Source organism: Formica exsecta, unplaced genomic scaffold (genome assembly GCF_003651465.1).
Source record: "Formica exsecta isolate Colony F162 unplaced genomic scaffold, ASM365146v1 scaffold1161, whole genome shotgun sequence".
Taxonomy (NCBI): Eukaryota; Metazoa; Arthropoda; class Insecta; order Hymenoptera; family Formicidae; genus Formica; species Formica exsecta.
The window spans coordinates 68,989-77,286 of record NW_021848501.1 but is presented as its reverse complement, the minus strand read 5'-3'; the positions used below and the strand labels follow the sequence as shown (position 1 = coordinate 77,286).

At 33.5% G+C, this 8,298-nt stretch overlaps 1 pseudogene; it reads left to right on the top strand.

Moving 5' to 3' along the window:
* Positions 1-608: 608 nt before the first annotated feature.
* Positions 609-8,298, top strand: part of LOC115239540 — a 28,535-nt pseudogene continuing 20,845 nt past the window's right edge.

Genomic DNA, 8,298 nt, shown 5'->3' with positions numbered 1-8,298 from the left:
CACCCTCCTGGTCACGCCCGTGGTGAATCTGAGGAAATTCACCGTAACTGCCACAACATCCCTAGAACATAATTCCGGCATGAGTTGCGCTTCTAGTCCCTTAATCGCAATCGCGGCCCTGGGATTGGGCTCTGTGGGGGACTTGAAAAGTCTGCCACAGGCCGTAATGCCCCTAATGCAGCCCCTGTATACCCAGGGTTCATTAGAGCCCCAGAGGAAGAGGGATCTGACCCGGCTAAGGCCATCCCCCTGTCCCTCTTGGCCCTCCTTTTCTCGGCTCCACAGCGATTCCTCTTACGAGGAACCGTTACTTCGCCGACGACGGCCCCGTTCCCTCCCGGGCCTTGAGGAGCCTGTTCGGGAGTCGAAGCCGCCACGCCTGAGGGTGGGGGCCTTCGCGAGCCTTCACCCTCAGTCCCCCCAAGATCTTCATCAATATTTAATTTAAAATCATCCATAATTGGTCCCACGAAAAGCTAGGGAACGGAAGTCCGCCCGGGCAAAGCCCCGCATGCCCGGGTAAGGCTAAATACTCTGGGGTTTCGCCCGGTGCCCCAGAGGCATCGTTCACGACACTGCACCCCCAGTGCCACGCAGCCTTCGCCACGATGGCTCCCAGCTTGGCTTGGGGAGTCGGTAACCTTCCCAGCCCCAGACAGGGTTTTACGCCCGCGGGGCCGCTTATAGCCACTACTACCCAGGAGCCTACTCGGGTAGTCAAACACGGAGGCAACCTGGGCGTCCTCCTATCCGCCGCCCGGAGACGCGCCCGATAGGCGCTCAACCCACAGGTGCTACTTGGGATATGTTTCAAAAATATTTCAGTAATATTACCGAAATATTGCTGAAATATTTTAGCAAGGTTGCATTTGAAATGATTGCGGACATTGAAACATTGCAGAAATGTTGTAGAAACGGTCGTGAAATATTTCTGTAATATTGTTGAAAAGTGTAATATTTCAAATGGAATATTGCAGCAATGTATCAGAAATATTACATGCCAAATGGGTGATTAATTAAACTTATAAATTTTGTTAATAAGATAAAATTGTAATTATATTATACTTAATTTACATAATTTGATCCGTTTTTAATCTCTTCTCTACATATCTGATAAATAAATTAATAATTCATAAAAAAATTTTGTTAAAAAATACTAACTTTTACAGCAAAAATATCTTCTGTGAGTTTAAATTATTATTACCAATCGTTGATCTTCTTTATGGCTGCTCAAATCGTTGATATACACACATATTGAGCATATAGATTGGAACAGCGTTCCAGCTACAAGTTGACACTGTATAACACTGTGTCACACAGTGTGTCACTGTATTCCGTAGCTGGAAAGCACCCTTTATGACCGTGTTCCGATATTCACTGCCAGTACTGAAAATCTATAGTATATGTGACGTAAACTATAAATTTTCAGTACTGGCAGTAAATATCGGAACACGACCTATATAAGCGAAATTTGGGGAGTTAGCAGTCTAGTAATATATAGAAATCTGTGCTATTACACCACGAAAGTTTTCCAGTAAGAAAATACAGGTGGACACAATTGGCTATCGAATAGAGAATTTTTGAAGTGCCGAAAATTTTTCTACTTGACAGCCAATCGTATGACATTGTGTTTATGTTCTTGCTGGAGAGCTCCATGTGATACGGCACCCTTATGGCCCTCACACACTGGACGCGATAGGCGATGCGCGATGCGCGACGAGCTTGTAAAAATTTATTTTTCTTCGTTCACACTGAACGCGATTTGAGGCGATTGAACGCGACGAGCGACGAGCGACGCAACGATCGGAAAATCGAATTAAATTGGTATTGTGTTTATTAGTAAAGAGTGTGTATTCATTAATAAAAAGAGAACTGAAATGTTACATTGATAGAGAATAGAGAATATACACAAAATATAATGATATACCGATAAGTACTTTAAATTTACAAAATAAAGTAACTAACTTAAAATAATAATATATCGTACCTATATGAAGCTAATAGCCGGCAGAAATTATTAAAAATGATTATTTTTACTTTTCTGAGTATATTTTGTTTGTAAATTATTTGTGATTGATTGTGAGTCTGTTCTTAACGTTTGTGACAAAATAGATTTTTTGTAATTAACAATTTTAGTTTAGTCATGATATGTCAGCTAACACTTTTTAATAATAAACAGATTTTATGATAACTGATAACTATAATCGACAGGAAATCGTTTGTGATTTACAAATATACCAATGTTACGTTTGTGAATCAATAAATTTTTTATTTATATGCAAAATATGTTTATTTTATAATAGTAGTGCGCACGCGCAAAGTATACTCAGGCAGGGCTTTTGTTTACAGAGAGCGCGTCGACGCGTTTATGCGTGACGGAAATCGTCCCGCGTCTCAAAGCTGAGTATACTTTGCGCATGCGCACAACAATTATAAAATAAACTTATTTTGCACGTAATTAAAAAACTTATCAATTCATAAACGTAACATTGGTATATTTGTAAATCACAAACAATTTCTTGTTGATTACAGTTATCAGTTATCACAAAATATGTTTATTACTAAAAAGTGTCGGCTGACATCATGATTAAACTAAAATTGTTAATTACAAAAAACCTAATTTGTCATAAACGTTAAAAACAGACTCACAATCAATCACAAACGATTTACAAACGTAATACATTCAGAAAAGTTAAAATAATCATTTTTAGTAATTTCTGCCGGCTAGCTTCCCAGGGAGAAAGGCGAGATCGGATATACGTCTATTAAATGTTGGAGCCATCTAGTCTAAAACAACATCTAGAAATATATGAGGTAATTATTCAGAATCACGGCTCCACCTGCAAATGGGCTGTAAATTTTTTTACGGACTTTTTTTGTTTAGGAAGAAATATAAATAACCGTTTTTAGTTGGGGGAGGCCCAAAAAAAAGTTATAGACCAAAAAGGGTAATTTTTTCGAATAAGGTATTTTCTGAATTTTGACAAATATGATCGGATCTCTCGGTAAAACTTTTTGTTGTGACTCTAACAGTGATAATCAGTCTGGGGAGCCCGTCCCCCATCATCACCAACCCCCAAGAAACGAAAAACCCAAAAAACCAACTGATTATCACTGTTGAAGTCACAACAAAGAGTTTTACCGAAAGATCCGATCATATTTTTCAAAATTCAAAAATAGCCTTATTCAAAATAATTACCATAATTACTCTTTTAAGGTCTATAACTTTTTTTTTTGGGCCTCCCCCAACTAAAATTGGTTATTTATATTTCGATCTAAACATAAAAAGTCCGTAAAAAAATTTGCAGCCCAGTTGCAGGTGAAGCCGTGATTCTGAATAATTATCTTTAGTTGTTTCATTCAAACAATATAAAAGTTAGATATTGTTCAAAATCGAAACGTTGAATCTAATCGATCGTATTCAACGGCAATTTATTTTTCTGCGAGATATGTATGGATACATAAATAATTCACTACAGAACAAAAGTAAAATGGTAGACGATTCATTTCTTCTGGTCGTTAGCAACCCGTGTCAACAGACCAGATACTGGAGGTTTAACCCCTACTACACCGTGTTTCTCGTCAATGGATTTTTATATTTATCTTATTACAACACAATCATCGAATCAACATCCTATTGCCTCGCTGACGTGGGTCAAAACAAATTTTTTGTGAACGTTTGTTATGATATTATTGTCGTAACCCGACCGATTTCTTAATATTAAAAGATAAAGCAAGTAAAGTAGAACAGAAAAGATTGCACGGAATGCCTTCCTGACATGTATTTTACTGTATTAGACAAACTCTCTAAAATTTAATATGTACATCTCATATTTTTATTTTATCGATTATATTGACTATGTATTTTTAGTTCGTCTTTTTAGTCTGATGTTTTTTGTTTGTTTTGTTGTAACCCGACTAATTTCTCAATATATTAAAAGATAAAACAATAAAGTTAAACAGAAAAGATTAAGAAAGAGCTGAGTAAAGCAATGCATTAAAATTAGAAAAGAGATCAAGGAAAGATAATTAAGAAAGAGTAAATAAGTAATAAAAGATTATTAATAAAATAAAAGTATGATACGTGACTAAAGAGAAGGAAGTCACGGTCAAGTTCTCGGAAGCTGAGTAAGCAGCTGACGAGACAGCTGACGAGCGGAGCACGAGACATGCTCCGGTCAGGGACACCACACTCCTCCCTAATCAACGACCTAATTGATTAAGATATATAATAAGCGCGAGATGCACCAACGCTCGCTACTCGCTCGCATATATCGATAGTATCGAAGTACCGTACGTATCGCGCCCGACTATTATAATCGCGACTAAGTGATAGTGTACAAGAATCTGTGGAATATATCAATTTATACCTAACGTTCGGGAGTCTTATTTCGAGCGTGGATCCTAATCCTTTGGGCGTATAAATCCCTAAAGACCTCTTCCTTAGCGGCTAGAGGCACAACATTATGAAAAAAATTAAAAATAGGCCTATAAACCACAATAATGATGTAATTGGTTCGTTTAGTACAACTAGAATCTTAGTTATGTGCGGCCAAATAGGGCTTATACTGTTTCCGTTGATGATATTTATAGTGTACTCTATAGTGCCAGAGCTCCGTAATACACACGGCTACATACTGCGTAGGCGTAAATAGAGCGGCTCGTTAATCGTCGGGCACATGGTCGAGTTAGTGAACGGACTAATCAAGAAGGATGCTATGGGAGACTCTATCTGTATCGCAAGTGATACATCATATTCAAATTCTGTAATATAAGAACCAAAAAATATGCAGTGTCTAAATCTGTTAGGATTATTAGTGTCTACTGACGAGTTAATATTTTTTGGTAACTTTAATATGTAATTTATAATTTAAAACTTTAAAAACGCAAGAGTTGATAGTTAATAAAATTAAAATTTTTAATACATTTTAACATCAAGTTAAATTATTTTACATATTTTTCTACGTTAGCAAAATTTTGCAGAAATATGTCTTAAATTAAAAAGTTATTAAATTTAACATTAACATATACTTGTTAGATATAAGATTTCTTTTCTCATCAATTTGCAGTGCAAAAAGTTAATCTGCAAACATATAGTTTTCTTCACGGACACATAATATAGCTGTAAATATCATCAGCATTTTACAAAAACTTACAAATTGATACACTGTTTATTCCATTATTCCAGCTTTTGTCAAATACTATTTCTTTCTGACAAGCTACTTCTGGTTAAATGTAATGAATTTCGATATGTGGCGTACATTTAGGTAAGCTGTCAAATATCCCATATGATATTTTATTGTTAGTTATAATGTAAATTATATTTTAGTTATAAGAGGTTACGAATCTTTATAAGATTAAATTATATTACGCAACCATGATCAAATATTCGTTTGTACTATATATCAATATATCTATATTTAAATTTCTTATTATAGGTATTAATATGTACTTGCAACGATACGAAAAGGCAACAACATAAACGACATAATGTTTTGAGTAGAATACAGAATATTTACTCGTGTCATTTTTTGCGAGTGTTAGATACTGAGAGTGTTAAATACTGGGCTCGAGATATAGTTCACATATACATAGAAGTAATAGATTGCTTTTTTATAAGCTAATATGTGTACATAGCGCTTTTTAATATTCCTAAAAATTTCTATAAAGGCTTTGCAGAAGATTGATTTTTTCGTTTTGTAAGATTGTATTTATTTTTTAAAAACAAAGTAATATTGTTGAATTGATATTCTGAATTATATATGAAATTACATTACATTGTCTAATCTCGATATACATTTGATTACATCTCGATTACACATTCTTTCTCAAATTCATTCGTTTTAACGTTTCAAGCACTTAAAGTTAATATCATTTTAAGAGATCAAGTAAATATCAATTTTCTTCTATTTCTTCTCTAATAATAAACATAAATATGCGTCAGATTTTTTAACAAGAATTTTAATTTTTTGCTAAAATTTTGTTCGTTAAATAAAAGTTAAAATCAAAATTATCATGACTGGTACGTGCAAACATATGTATTATAAATACATAGTTTTTATCATAGTGTGATGTTACATAAAGTAAATAAATTTTTATAGTTATATATGGTAGATTTTTTTAAAAATTTCGATCAAAAGCGTATGTATTTTAATGTGCATTTGCATTACGATTTCTTCTATTTTTATCCGCCATATATGAAGTATAAACTGCGCTTCATAGATAATTTTGCCCGTTACAAAGAAATACGAAACAACAGGGAGAAAAAAAATTAATTATGTATTCTGTCTATGCGTGGGGAGTTCCCTTTTTGTTCACTATCATTTGTGGCATAATGGATTTTGTACCTGGCGTACCGAAAAAACTGATCCGACCGGAATTTGGCGCTAAATGTTGGTTTGGTAGTAAGTTAATGCCACATTGACAAATAATTCATTTAATGTTAGCACACAAAAATAAAATATTATAACTGTAAGTCTAAGTATTTTTGTTAAAAATTTAAAAAAAATATATATATATATATTTTATACTTAATAACACTTAAAAAATGCGATTTAATATGAGAAACAATATGAATAACACTTAATAAACGTGATTTAATATGAGAAACAATATGATATTTATATCTTTTATCACATTTTCAGGCAGAATGGCATATTTGTTATATTTTCACGGCTTTGTAATTATCTCTTTTATCATTGCCATTTGCTTATCTGTCCGTACGCACACTACGAAAAGGACATTGTTCATTACCTGACAGATTCGGAAAGCCAGCGTTATAATGTCAACAAACAATGGTACGTAAGCAATATATTTGCATCAATGCGTGATAACTTATATTATTGATAAAACATATATGCCAAAATATTAATAAATAAAAATTTATTAACGACATTATACTCATTTTCAACAATAGAGAAAAAGAAAAAGAGGGAGATGTTATCATTTTGAAACGAGCACATCTTTGTGTGGCAATGTGTTTTTATAATTAATCTTAAAGATGCATACACATCGCCGCCGCCTCAATCACGTTTTCTCAAGTAAATTGGCGTGAAGATAATAAACAGTAATAAAAATAAAGACAAATTGTAAATGTCTTATTTTATAATAACAACAATCAAAAAAACTCAGGGTAAGAACAATTAAGTGAGAAAATTGACAGATAAAAGCCCAGGCGCGGGTATCAATGCGCGATTTTATTATTGTTAAATTTAATTAACTAATGTGCATTAAAAATGTACGTTTCGGATCGTTTTTTGGTCCATTTTCAGCATTGATATAAATATATAAAGATCAAATTGGAATTTTTAAAACTTGACATACAACATTTGCAGTTGCAGTCAAATCTCAAATTAAAATTGATAATTAGAGCGGAGGCTCACTAAAACCCGCATGGAATATGTACAAATAAGTACTCACGGCATTCGTATACAATAAATTTGAATATACATGTGTAATTCGTACATCTTCAAAATCCACAATGCACGAATTACACATATATATCGAAAATTATTATTTTTAGTTATATGATTGCCGTATGAAGCTGCGACATTTCAAAACATTTAGAACAGCTTTTAGAACGAGAGAATGTACTCGTAAAAATACCGCGGGGTACTGCATTCGGAAACTTGTTAAATTTTCCGCTTCTATATTGCGTATGTTTAATTCTAAATACGAATTTAATTTGGATATACTATGCTGAAGATGGACTAAAAGACGTCCAAAACTGATGTCCAAGGCTGACATTTTTAATGCATATGTATCACTGAAATTTAACAATAAAAACTTTGCGCACCAATAATCGTGCCCTGGCTCTTAATTGCCAGTTTCCCTATTTAGAATTGTTAATACTTTGAGCCTATTGCTATTATTAATATATATATTTTTATTAAACATACATAACTTTGAATGTGGTAAATATGCATAAAAGGTTACACCTCACCGATTTTGTTGCCACTTAAATATGTTATAGGCGAGGTTCTTCTGAGTAATTCCCCACAAGAAAAAAGTGGGGGAAGCATTCGTTTAGAAGATATAATAAATTGAAATTTCACAATTTTAATGCTTTCTTTAAAGTATTATAAAATAAAATTAGGAACAGTGATATTTGTGTACATTGTATTTCTTGCAGAGGACGTAGGAAATGTTTTTGTTTACATTTACGAGATAGGTACAGGGTCATAGATATTTTGTCAATAGTCGGATTCAGCTATTTCGGTGAATAAATATATTTAAAGTATTTTCTTAGTCCTTTAAATTTTAGTTTTAAATCAGAAATAGGTTTGGGTTAGGTTATAT